Below are 13,013 nucleotides of genomic sequence, written 5' to 3' on the forward strand. Positions count from 1 at the left end.
AGCACAAGCAATCTCCGCTTCCCTCTTCCGGATCCGCTGGATGGCATCCTACTTTTCATTGTAAGATGCCATGAGTCCCAGCCTAGCCTCCATCTCCTTCTCAATGGCCGCTTCCCTGATTAATTATGCCCTTTTTGTACTGCAAGAAGTCCCTGCAGATTGCATCCTCGGAGTGTATGCTTCCTCTCGATGGTGGTCATTTAACTCAGAGGAAAAATAAGAAAGTATAACGTTGATTAATGAAAATCATGTGACATAATTCCTGGAAATAGCATCAAGTAACTCAACTTAACTTCAACCATGATGATTATATTGGATATGCAATGACATTTTATAAAGGTCACAGAAAAAAAAAAAACACAATACACAAAGGCTAGTATGATGCAGGTCAATTTCTATTTAACGAAGTTGTATTCCTTTAAGCACAATCATGGTACTGTACACATTTTATATTTTTTGACTGACAGATGCAACATGATAATATTTTACTTGATAATAATCTCAGTGCAACACTAAGGAATTCCCTTTAATAATAATAGGAACATACCCGTTTTTTTAATCAACTTGCCTGATATCTCAGAAATGTTGAGAGGAAGCAAACAATCCAAGGTCCCATCCCTACCCACCGGGGAAACGCTAGGGACCGCCAACGCATCAGAGTCCCCAGCATTCGCCGGAGAGTAGGAGACGGACGGCGAGGCTATTTCCATCTCTGGTGGCAAATCTTCCTTACTGGTGGGTGTCATTGGTCCGCCACCACTCTTCATCATCTCCTGCCTTTCATTCGCCAGCTCTTCCCGTTTCCTCATCTTGATATTATCGCAACTCTTCCTCAATTGCTCGGCGGTACGCTGTGAGATAGAAAAATTATCCGTTACATTGAGATTTACGACAAAATATATCACTGGACTTGTAACCAAACCAAAAATAAATATCCATCACTACAGCCACAATTGATAATGCTACACGTACACTACGTATATTCACGAATTTATTTACTTTGCCACTAAATAACAATTACAGCAACTCCGCCACCATTGCGGAGTCGTTTTAATTGTTACCCCTACCCCGCCGCTACAAGCCGAAACCAAAAGCTTCACAATAATAATTCCATTAACATTCCATTAACTTGGAATTATTGTTGTGAAGCTTTTGATTTCGGCGCAGGAAAATAAGATTTACTTGTATCGCATGGCGCGAATCACGTCTAATCTTGTATTGGAAATGAAGGGAAATACGTTTCGTGGAAAATCTCTGGCCGCGACATAATCACGAAGGTTTTTTGCAATCTACCACCAAAGTGCACTTTATGAGGATTTCAGCAAAGAATTTTAAAAAAAAGTTATAGCTTTTCACCGATTTTTAAACCCCAAAACCAATGAACTAGCTACGAACCTAGAATGAGCTACGTCGATGTTACCAACAGACTTACACGAGTTATGTTAGATTTTTGTTGAAAATGAGCAAGTTGTCTCGCGAACTGCCGAGCATGGATAGTCGCAATCGCAGAATGGCTCTTCATGAAAATGTCTCCGAATTTATAGATAGTTTTAAAATTATGACTTTGATAAATAGTTAGCGATCAGTCAGCAACCATTTTTCATAATTAATTGTTCATTGAAACAAAAATCTTTTCAACTATCAGACAATGCATTTATCACCATCATACTTCCAAACAAACATACTTACCTTCCGAACAAATTCGTTCGAATTAAATTCGTCCTGCACATTCAACTAGGCTCTCGCCTTCTTCGCCTTCCATAATGCATCCGTCTTCTTGCTTTCCAACACCTCCAGACGCTAGTTATGACGCCAATCAACAACTTCGTCTCTTCCCTTGTAAGCCTGTCCATCTTGTTGTCCTCCAGCTTTATTAATAAAAGCGATCTTCTTTTTGTTGATGCGTTCTTGCCGCAATGAACTGTGGGCAGCAAACGTCACACAAAGCATGACGTAGATATGAGAATTTCAGCGATCAACTCAACACCCACTACTTCGAAGAGGAAGAGTTTGGTGTTGCTGTAGGAACGTTCTTGACTGCGAATAGTAGGTGGAGATACAACTCTTTCTCATCCCACTCCGGCGATAAGAGTATTGTTTAAAAATACGGCCCATAGGGCCGTATTTTAAGACGTTCCTAGAGGAACGACTCCTCCTGTGTGACGCGTTACTAGGGGGAAATCAACCTCCAAGCGTTTTTTAAACGTACCTCCTTCTTAGTAGAATCAACTCCATCTACAAGCTTACCGAATTTCTCCCTACTATTTTGAGCATGGATCAGACCACCCTTCTAAATTGTAGGAACTGTTTCAAGGCCTAATATGGCGGAATGCGTTGTTAACCTCCGGATTTTGTCATTTTTTTCCGGACACATTTTGCAGTATGCGATCAAAATTCCATAAAAATTACGCTTTTTTAACGTGATGATATTTATTTGTTTCATAATATATGCCTGTTATGAGGAAACGTATAAAAAGAACGAAAAAAGCGTTAAGTCTGTAAGTAAACAACCGTTGTTATGAAATGGATGCTGAATTTTCAAGGTATGTGTTGAAAGAGTCGTATATTTATGTTGGACGAATACACTTAAGGGATAGGTAGAATATCATTGAGTACTACTATTCAGAAAGGAATTTCTCCAGAGGTATCGCTTCACAATATGAACCGTAACAGACGTTATTTTACCCTCTGAATGGAGTGAACATTTAAGCAATCGTGTTCTGACGATTCCGTATATGTTAAAACTGCTAATTGCCTTTAGGTTTTATGCCTCCGGGTCATTCCAGGTATGTGGTATTTTTACGCAAGATTTATATTATCGCTTTGATTATGTAACACAGTATTAAATCTCGTTTGTGGCGATCTACCCGGAGTTGCTCAGGGGACGGTGTTGAGAATAATTAAGGTATGATTTCTCCTTAGTTTGGAAATTGTATGAATGAAAATTTTCCATTTGGAGAGGAAGTGTTATAAGGTATTGAGTTCAAAATATTTGGTAACCGTTACAGAGCATCAGTAATGACCTGGTGGCATTGATACCTCGTTACAAATGTAAACATAAGTTGCCAATTTCAGAGGAAAATACTGCTAGATGTAAGACATCTTTTTATGACAAAGGTTGATTTCCTAGAGTATACGTATTGGGTGGTATCGACTGCACCTATGTTCCGACTGTGAGTTCGGGGGGAGAGTTAGGCTAATTGTACGGAAACCGGAATAGATCATATGGTTTTCATTAAACGTAAAGGTATGTAAATGTTTATTTACCAAGTTTATCACAACGTATCTTATGTTGAAATTGGCAGCTTCATCTCAAGGCATATTATGGTTTGAAAATATCAAGCTGAGGCAAACCGTGGTTGCTGAGTAATTCTACTTCTTAATAAATGGGATTCTGCTTATCCCTTTAGAGTATTTTTCTAACTGATACATAAAGCTCTTCCGAAACACACCTCCATACTGTACTGTTCCATTGTAATGGGTCTTGTTTAGTCTTGAATAAAATTATATTATTCCAATGAAAATCCATATAGGTAGTTCCTTCATTTTCCTTTCCTGCCCAAGACTCCCACTTCCTTTGCATGTCCCTTACAATGTATAAATACAGTTAACAACATGAAGATAGGTAGAGTTATCTCTTGTCACGGGTACTTCATTCTCCTAATTTAATACCCTATCTCATTATTTTAGGCCCTTTCAAAGTACCCATTTCATATTTGTAGGGACATACATACAATGGTATGCATAAATAATCATTAATAATGCATGGGTGATAATAATAATTATGCCAAAAAATTGGATTTTAGCAATGTAATTTCAAGAAATAAATAAAATTAAACAGTTCTATTTTAAAATTATAAATATTTGAACTAACCTTAGCAGAATCACTTTTAATTAAAAAATGGAGTGGTAATCAGCCAGATAATGAAACATGACTGTCTGATGGAAGGGCTGATAGAAGGAAGGAATTACAGAGTAAGGTAATGGAAGGCCTACCCCTGTTATTCATATTCTGAATTGGCTATTAATATCTTACAACATGGAGCAAGTAATCAAGAATGTAAATAAGGAATTCTATGTCAGCAATGGAACACTAGTACATAGGAGAATCAAGTCCGCAGGCATACTCAATCAACCTTCATATTCAGTGACGATTGATATATGTGACTGATACTACTTAAAATATAAAATGGAATTTTTAAAAACTTTGATCCTTGAAAGGCAGTAATGCCTTGAGTAAGCAGTGAAATGACTAATTAGTGGAATTGTTCAAGCATACTACTTGATTAGTACTAAATTATTTTCACTCATGGGTGGTATGAGTAAACGTCTTTTACAATTTTACATGAAAGCAACTATAAAATTGATAAAGCAGCAATGATTGACCTGGAGGCAGTAATAACTTACACGTTAACATAAATATTACTCACTTAATTTGCTAAACGAAAGTTTTTCCAACCATTAGTTCGTGTTACCTTCACCAACATGTTAAAATTATCCAAAAAATTGCTTCATTTTGAACCTCATACTGCACGTTTGATGTTGACCACTCACTGTATGAAAAGAATGCATACTACATTACATCTTGCCTTTACCTGTGTCATCATTTTACCTGAAAAGATTGAAAGAAAGATATACATATATAGGGATTGGGAAATGCAGCTAAATAACATTATACAGGTTCAATTGAATTTAGCTTTATTAAATGAAAATTAAACACATTTACAAAAACAAGAGAAATTTACTAAGGAAGAACAAAGTTGTTGGCTGGCACTGAAATTAAAATCACAAAACACATTTCCGATAGCAAGAAGACGATGCAAAATCTAATGCAAAAAAGGCAAAATTGCTAGTTGGATGTGCAGAATTAGATGAGGAAGAGATGGGATATGGCTTATGAAAGGCAGGAGTAATGAAGGCGGGGAAAAGCCATGCAGGTGCAGAAGTTCTCATTCCAGTTACAGAGAGGGCACCATCACCACAGGAAATGGTTCAGGTTAAGGCATAGAAGCAGGCAGCAGAGTTATGGCATCTTTCATGACATCGAGGTATCCAGCAGCCCAGGAGAGAGAAGCAGGAGCAGGAGCTGACCAATGTCAAGGAAGAGGAGGAATTCATAGAGGAGTATCTGAAAGCTTGCAAAGAAGTGGCATATAAGCATATGATACATATAAACTCCATGCAATAATACAGGCATAATTAGGTCTCTCAAAGCATGCATTATACCTTAATATCCATATGCAAACACAATGATCATTCACATGCTTTTAATATCTTCATTTGTAATAATTCATTTCAGAGAGCATTGCATGGATTCAATTTTATCACACTGGGTTTCAAAATTGAAAGCCTCCATAAACTGAGCCTAAGGCTAGTACCAGTATTTTAAGTTTGAATTCCCATCACTAATTTGCCTATTCTGCAGAGGCTCAAACTGAAACGTGCATCAAACTTCTAACTACATTTATTTTGTTTTCATTATCCCTAAAATTAGGTAATTGCAATGAATATATTTTCCCTGAATAACCTTTGGCAGATAATCATTTGCTAATGACTTTAAAAACATCAAGATAATGGAGAATTTTAAAATGAAAGCACAAGCAACACCGAGCAAAATATATCATAACAAATACCACACGCTTCAACTTCGCCTCCTCTGTTTGAAGCTGTATGCCTTGGATACACTTCTTAAATTCCTCCTCCATATGGATGATGTTTCCAGCAGCCTTGGCATTGGCAAGTTCCTGCTCCTTAATAGCACAAGCAATCTCCGCTTCCCTCTTCCGGATCCGCTGGATGGCATCCTACTTTTCATTGTAAGATGCCATGAGTCCCAGCCTAGCCTCCATCTCCTTCTCAATGGCCGCTTCCCTGATTAATTATGCCCTTTTTGTACTGCAAGAAGTCCCTGCAGATTGCATCCTCGGAGTGTATGCTTCCTCTCGATGGTGGTCATTTAACTCAGAGGAAAAATAAGAAAGTATAACGTTGATTAATGAAAATCATGTGACATAATTCCTGGAAATAGCATCAAGTAACTCAACTTAACTTCAACCATGATGATTATATTGGATATGCAATGACATTTTATAAAGGTCATAGAAAAATAACCACACAATACACAAAGGCTAGTATGATGCAGGTCAATTTCTCTTTAACGAAGTTGTATTCCTTTAAGCACAATCATGGTACTGTACACATTTTATATTTTTTGACTGACAGATGCAACATGATAATATTTTACTTGATAATAATCTCAGTGCAACACTAAGGAATTCCCTTTAATAATGATAGGAACATACCCGTTTTTTTTATCAACTTGCCTGATATCTCAGAAATGTTGAGAGGAAGCAAACAATCCAAGGTCCCATCCCTACCCACCGGGGAAACGCTAGGGACCGCCAACGCATCAGAGTCCCCAGCATTCGCCGGAGAGTAGGAGACGGACGGCGAGGCTATTTCCATCTCTGGTGGCAAATCTTCCTTACTGGTGGGTGTCATTGGTCCGCCACCACTCTTCATCATCTCCTGCCTTTCATTCGCCAGCTCTTCCCGTTTCCTCATCTTGATATTATCGCAACTCTTCCTCAATTGCTTGGCGGTACGCTGTGAGATAGAAAAATTATCCGTTACATTGAGATTTACGACAAAATATATCACTGGACTTGTAACCAAACCAAAAATAAATATCCATCACTACAGCCACAATTGATAATGCTACACGTACACTACGTATATTCACGAATTTATTTACTTTGCCACTAAATAACAATTACAGCAACTCCGCCACCATTGCGGAGTCGTTTTAATTGTTACCCCTACCCCGCCGCTACAAGCCGAAACCAAAAGCTTCACAATAATAATTCCATTAACATTCCATTAACTTGGAATTATTGTTGCAAAGCTTTTGATTTCGGCGCAGGAAAATAAGATTTACTTGTATCGCATGGCGCGAATCACGTCTAATCTTGTATTGGAAATGAAGGGAAATACGTTTCGTGGAAAATCTCTGGCCGCGACATAATTACGAAGGTTTTTTGCAATCTACCACCAAAGTGCACTTTATGAGGATTTCAGCAAAGAATTTAAAAAAAAGTTATAGCTTTTCACCGGTTTTTAAACCCCAAAACCAATGAACTAGCTACGAACCTAGAATGAGTTACGTCGATGTTACCAACAGACTTACACGAGTTATGTTAGATTTTTGTTGAAAATGAGCAAGTTGTCTCGCGAACTGCGGAGCATGGATAGTCGCAATCGCAGATTGGCTCTTCATGAAAATGTCTCCGAATTTATAGATAGTTTTAAAATTATGACTTTGATAAATAGTTAGCGATCAGTCAGCAACCATTTTTCATAATTAATTGTTCATTGAAACAAAAATCTTTTCAACTATCAGACAATGCATTTATCACCATCATACTTCCAAACAAACATACTTACCTTCCGAACAAATTCGTTCGAATTAAATTCGTCCTGCACATTCAACTAGGCTCTCGCCTTCTTCGCCTTCCATAATGCATCCGTCTTCTTGCTTTCCAACACCTCCAGACGCTAGTTATGACGCCAATCAACAACTTCGTCTCTTCCCTTGTAAGCCTGTCCATCTTGTTGTCCTCCAGTTTTATTAATAAAAGCGATCTTCCTTTTGTTGATGCGTTCTTGCCGCAATGAACTGTGGGCAGCAAACGTCACACAAGCATGACGTAGATATGAGAATTTCAGCGATCAACTCAACACCCACTACTTCGAAGAGGAAGAGTTTGGTGTTGCTGTAGGAACGTTCTTGACTGCGAATAGTAGGTGGAGATACAACTCTTTCTCATCCCACTCCGGCGATAAGAGTATTGTTTAAAAATACGGCCCATAGGGTATATAAGCTCGGGACGAGAATAAATTCCTTCCATTCTCTTGATAACGCTCCCAGTAGGAGGAGTGAAACGTCGAGTAAAATTTTTTCTATAGTACAATTGATAGTGGAATACCCGTTAATAATATGCTAAATAAAGATGAGTTTTAGGTAAACAATGACAACCTAAGTGAATAGAAGCATGCAAAGGATGAAATTCAGACAATGAGCCGGTAATACGGACGAAATAGATATCAATGAGCGAATTCACTAACTATCGATATATTAAGCATCACAAATATCCATTAGAAGTTTAATTAATAAGATCGATTTAGATACTCTAAAAGCATATTCATACTCTCTTATCTCATAAGTTCAACAATATTCAAGTCACATGTCTGCAAGTTCACTCACCATTGAATTGAAGTAAAATAGTTTTAATTTATGGTATAGCATCAGATTGGATCATGTCCTTTTTCAAAATCAGAAAACTAATATCTATGACTGCATTGCAGCGACAAGTGTATCTCAATTCCAAATCACCAAACGTGTGACTCAATTGATCCCTAAGGCTGAAGATTAGGAACCCTTTTCTTCACATACATCAATGATTTGTCTACACATCCGAATCTAGGGCAAGTAGTAGTTTATGTAGTTGATACCAACCAAATTATTACTTAAAGTCACTTTAATTCGGATTCAATAGAGCAGTAGAAAAATGCAAACAACGCTATCGATGAAACGATAAGTTGGGCGAACACATCTGAATTAACTTCTACGTAGCTAGGAACACTGCTCGACGACCCTGGAATGCAATTATTTAATTCATAAGCAGCTCATAATACGCATACACATTGAAAATCATTGCAATTAACACAAGAATTTTTTCCTGCATATCCTCTATTTCCTTCCAACAGGTTATTTGCTCTTGTCAATTCTTTTTTTACTTGGTCTTACTTAGCTTATCACTTATCAGATGACGCCCGTCTAACCATGGTATTTTTGAACGCGCGTTGGTTCTGACGTCATCTTTACGCTGGTTGACAATGATGGTAGTAAGAACGGGGCAATAGAAGATTAGGGGCAACCACCACGATTATCCAGATAACTCGAAGCTACCCCAATCAATTCAAACACGATTGTATTTTTCTTGAGTAAAGTATGCCCTGGTTAAACAATGATAGTCCCCCATTCGAATTTCAGGTAAGGGACTACACGAGGGAGTACATTGAAGAAGTGTGATACATTTTCTTATAGATGAGAATATGAATCGTGAGATCGCTTCAAAGGCCAGAAAACCGGAAGATAAAAGTTTAAAGAAAGATTCTCGAGGTATTACGAATAAGATGAATGAAATGTACTGAAGTAGGAGACTTATGGAGTGGAAGCTACTTACATAATAATACACGAAAGATTGCTAAACGGTAATGACGAGGTGGGGATAGAGCTTAGAAAGACAGCCGATAAAAAAGCTACGTATAGTTTTTAATAAAAGGTTGGTAATGGTGACGTTAAAAACCAAAAGCCAGAACTACTGCAGCTTTGGAGGTTTTCAAGCCTACAAGAAAATGCTAAAAGATGCGAGGGTGGAGTAGGTCTATCAAGATACCACAGAAGAAATCAAGCAGGTAAGAGGTGAAGAAACTCTCGGTGAATGAAATGCTATCACCGACGAAGGTAAAGACGAGTAAATAACCGTGAAAGAGGGATGATGTATCCAAAATGAAGACTGGCACTGAACGCAAGCCAAATGAAGTGAAGAAAATACACAAGGAAAATGCCAGTAGAAGGAGAAGATTCTAAATGGGCTAAATTCTGGCTAAAAGAAATATTCAGTAACCAAGAATAGGACGACAATGGCTACCCTAGGACCTAACTAAACCGACAGCGACTATAACTTATAGCGATGTAATGTCTACCTAAAATAATTAAAGAACTGAAGTTCGGTAGTCGGTGAAGAGAATACCGAAGAATATGAATACGAAAACTGAGAAATGACAAATGAGAATAAGGAACGTGATCTGTCGTAAAGCCAGGGAGGTCAGAGAACCCCGAACGACGAATGCATTCAAAAGCATCATGCAAGGTGAACAGTTGAAGCAGCCCAGAGGAACCATTTTAAAATATAGAGCGTCAGATGTGATAACGAAAGTGACAAAATACGGAGAACTAATGACTGAAATGAATACAAGTGAAGATATGGATTGTATAACTGGAAGAGTTTTACAAGGAACGGAGACTTGCCACGAAAACAATCGAAAAGGATTTCGGGTAGGGTGAAGACGGGAGCCCAAATGCTAAGACCAGAATTTGTCCCAGCAGTTGTATGGTAGATAAAGAATTCAATTCTTAGACTCGTAAAAGAAGTTGAGGTGCTTAACATTAACAGGTTAATATCCACAATTAAAATAAAACTAGCGGGAGTGATAAAATTAGGACCTAACCATGAAGACATAGTAACTGGGTGAGACGAGGCTGTGTTATTTCTCAGGTAATTTACAAAATTTACACCTAGAAAGGTTTGATGAAATCAAAGAAAACCTGTCAGGAGTCTTAATGTCATGAATATCCATGAGCAGAGCCTTTTTAACATTTAAAAAGATTATGTCATCTGATAATCACCATAAAATATTATTGTGCAGCAAAAGACGAAGTCAATAATACTATAAAACTAGGGAAACAAACAGTAGAAGAGGTAGACCAACAATACTATTTGAGAAGCAGAAATACCAACGATAGAACAAGCAAGAAAAAAATAATCAGTAGTATAGATGAGGCAAAGCGATTTTCAGAAAAACAAAGGATCTAGTTACTTACAAGAGCAGGAAATTTGAGCATAAAGTAAGGAAACAATGCAGCAGAACTTACAATTTATGGCAATGAATCATGGGCAATTACAGCAGTGTAGAAACTGTTGGTGATGCGTTTACGCGAAAATAAATTGAATCGACCGAGTGAGGAATGTCTAATTTCTCGTAAGAGTGGGAGAGAATAGAAGCCCCGTAAAAGTTTCAAGTACAAGGCAGACCACTATAATCGGACGTGTCTTGGTGCATTTATCTTGATGGCCTGACGAAGTCAACCCTCGGGGGACAAGGGGATGATTAGAAAGGAGAAGAAATGCCTCGGATATCGTTTTAAAGGAACCAAAAATGAAGAGTATGAAATTTAATTTGAGAGACTCCATCCCTCTCCACATGGCATCATTATATAGTGAAATGTAATCCCTCAAAATTTACATGACCTCTAAAATTTTAAATTACTCCTGTTGCATTCGTAAGCACCATTGTCACGGAGGATCACACTGGTTAATCAGCTGAGTATGTGTGGCATAAAACGCTATGGAAAATAGTAAACTAAAAAGTACCTTCTAGTCAAATAAATTATCACAGAATAAGTTTGTATGCGAACTGAACATGATTTGGTTAACATGTTACTACTAAGAGACACAAAAAGAAGTATAAGACCTATGCATGGGGATATTTAAATATCCATCAAATATTGTTCACTTAATGGATGATATTAACTCACCTAATTTCTCTAGTCTTCGTCCTCTTCTTTGTAACCTCATCAAAAATCTCCCTTTAAATCCCACCCGTATCACGTAGTTTATTCGCTACCCCATATTACTCGTGCACCTGAAAATAAAAAGTTCTCATTAGAGGCTGGCAATGTTCACGCACTAAAATTTTACAGTTAACAAGGAGCATTACTTAATGATGATGGTAAAGTTAAAGCCTAGAACGATTTGTCATTCTAACAACGATGAAGAAGGAATGTGTATCGATTTATGGAATGTATTAATGAAAAAATAAAATTCCAAATGAAGCGCTGTAAATTGAATTAGAATCGCAAATATTTTCTTATAGTCCTTACTCATGAAAATTATATGACCGATTATTACAGCGGTTTCGGGTTGGCAGTTATATATCAGAATGGAAGCTGTCGATTGCCATTTCCTAGATTTAAACATTGAGTACTTTGTAAAATGCCTTTTAGAAACAATAAATATGTGGAAGAATTCAACATTCAGTTAGCAACGAGAGAGAATGTTTAGAGTGCGAATTAGGGTTGATGACTGATGCTCACGGATAGGAGCTAAATTTTGAAAATTCAGGTTCTGTCATAACTAAAGACGAAGCAGTGTGGCTATCATTAATGACGCTGTTCCACTTATACTTTTAATACCCCATATTTACAATCACAGCGATAAAAATCATTAGTTTGACTTTCGGAAAAAAGTTTCTAAGCTACCAGAGAACTGATAGTACGCTACCGGATTGCTGCAAGAATCATGATTCCTGTATTCAACCCGTTATCTTTGATGTCCTAAGAAATGCAATCAATTCAAAGGCTAAACTAATCACAGGTTACTTACTCGTTGCAAATGTCAACACTCCATAACCGAACGCAATTTTTATAAGTTACACCAATTATGCTCAGAAACCAATACACATAGTACTTATGTAAGTCAAGAGGCATCAAACACGATGAATAATCAAACATTCGTCACATAAAATCGCTCTGACATTTCGACCATCGCCGATATACTTTTCACAAAATATATTATTTCAATTCAAAATTCACAGGGCTGAGAGTGAAAGCAGGACGATTTTAACCTGAGGGGATATTTCCCTATAACCGGCATTCTTAAAAAAAACACTACCATGAAACTAACTTTAACTGAAACGGGAGATTCCTCACGTGGTATTCAAGGTTGAGCCAGCAGACGGCTGGCGTAATAAAAATTGTTTATTCAAAATAATAGCCACTCTGATCACGTTTACTTGAAGTTGAATAAATGGTATTTGCGAATAATTCTCCATTACAGGGAATTGACAGCACATTGAAAACAATACGAAAAATCCTTCGTCAAAAGAATTGGTCAAGTACTCACCTCTTTACCCCAAGAGATCTAGCCGCGAAGTGAAGTCCATGCACAGAGGGAGGGGGACCTCCGACACTCCGCCAGCCACATGACGAATACCTGTGACGTCACGGTAATTTCGAATCGTTTTCTTTTTATGGAAACGAAAACCATAGAAACAACTGAATATCGTAGGTTTTCAGTTATTTGAAATTTTATCCAATTAAATATATCACTAAATACGGCGATATTATATATATTATAAAAAAACTTTATCGCGCGAAAAAAATATTTGTT

At 37.5% G+C, this 13,013-nt stretch overlaps 3 long non-coding RNA genes across 4 annotated transcripts; 1 reads left to right on the forward strand and 2 right to left on the reverse strand.

The window, feature by feature from the left end:
- Positions 1-262: 262 nt before the first annotated feature.
- On the forward strand, positions 263-6,168 carry LOC124166571. The gene is made up of 2 exons (XR_006866459.1): positions 263-339; positions 6,096-6,168. It is a non-coding gene; the product is annotated as an uncharacterized LOC124166571 (long non-coding RNA).
- On the reverse strand, positions 568-1,945 carry LOC124166570. Its single transcript, XR_006866458.1, has 2 exons — positions 1,690-1,945; positions 568-851 (listed from the first exon to the last, which is right to left on the reverse strand). It is a non-coding gene; the product is annotated as an uncharacterized LOC124166570 (long non-coding RNA).
- LOC124166566 lies at positions 4,364-7,657 on the reverse strand. 2 transcript variants are annotated; one of them, XR_006866455.1, is made up of 3 exons: positions 7,444-7,657; positions 5,634-6,606; positions 4,364-4,553 (listed from the first exon to the last, which is right to left on the reverse strand). It is a non-coding gene; the product is annotated as an uncharacterized LOC124166566 (long non-coding RNA). The 2 variants fall into 2 exon arrangements; XR_006866454.1 differs by lacking the exon at positions 4,364-4,553 and adding an exon at positions 4,682-5,135.
- Between the last annotated feature and the right edge of the window lie 5,356 nt (positions 7,658-13,013).

The sequence above is a fragment of the Ischnura elegans genome, chromosome 10, assembly GCF_921293095.1.
Source record: "Ischnura elegans chromosome 10, ioIscEleg1.1, whole genome shotgun sequence".
Classification (NCBI taxonomy): domain Eukaryota; kingdom Metazoa; phylum Arthropoda; class Insecta; order Odonata; family Coenagrionidae; genus Ischnura; species Ischnura elegans.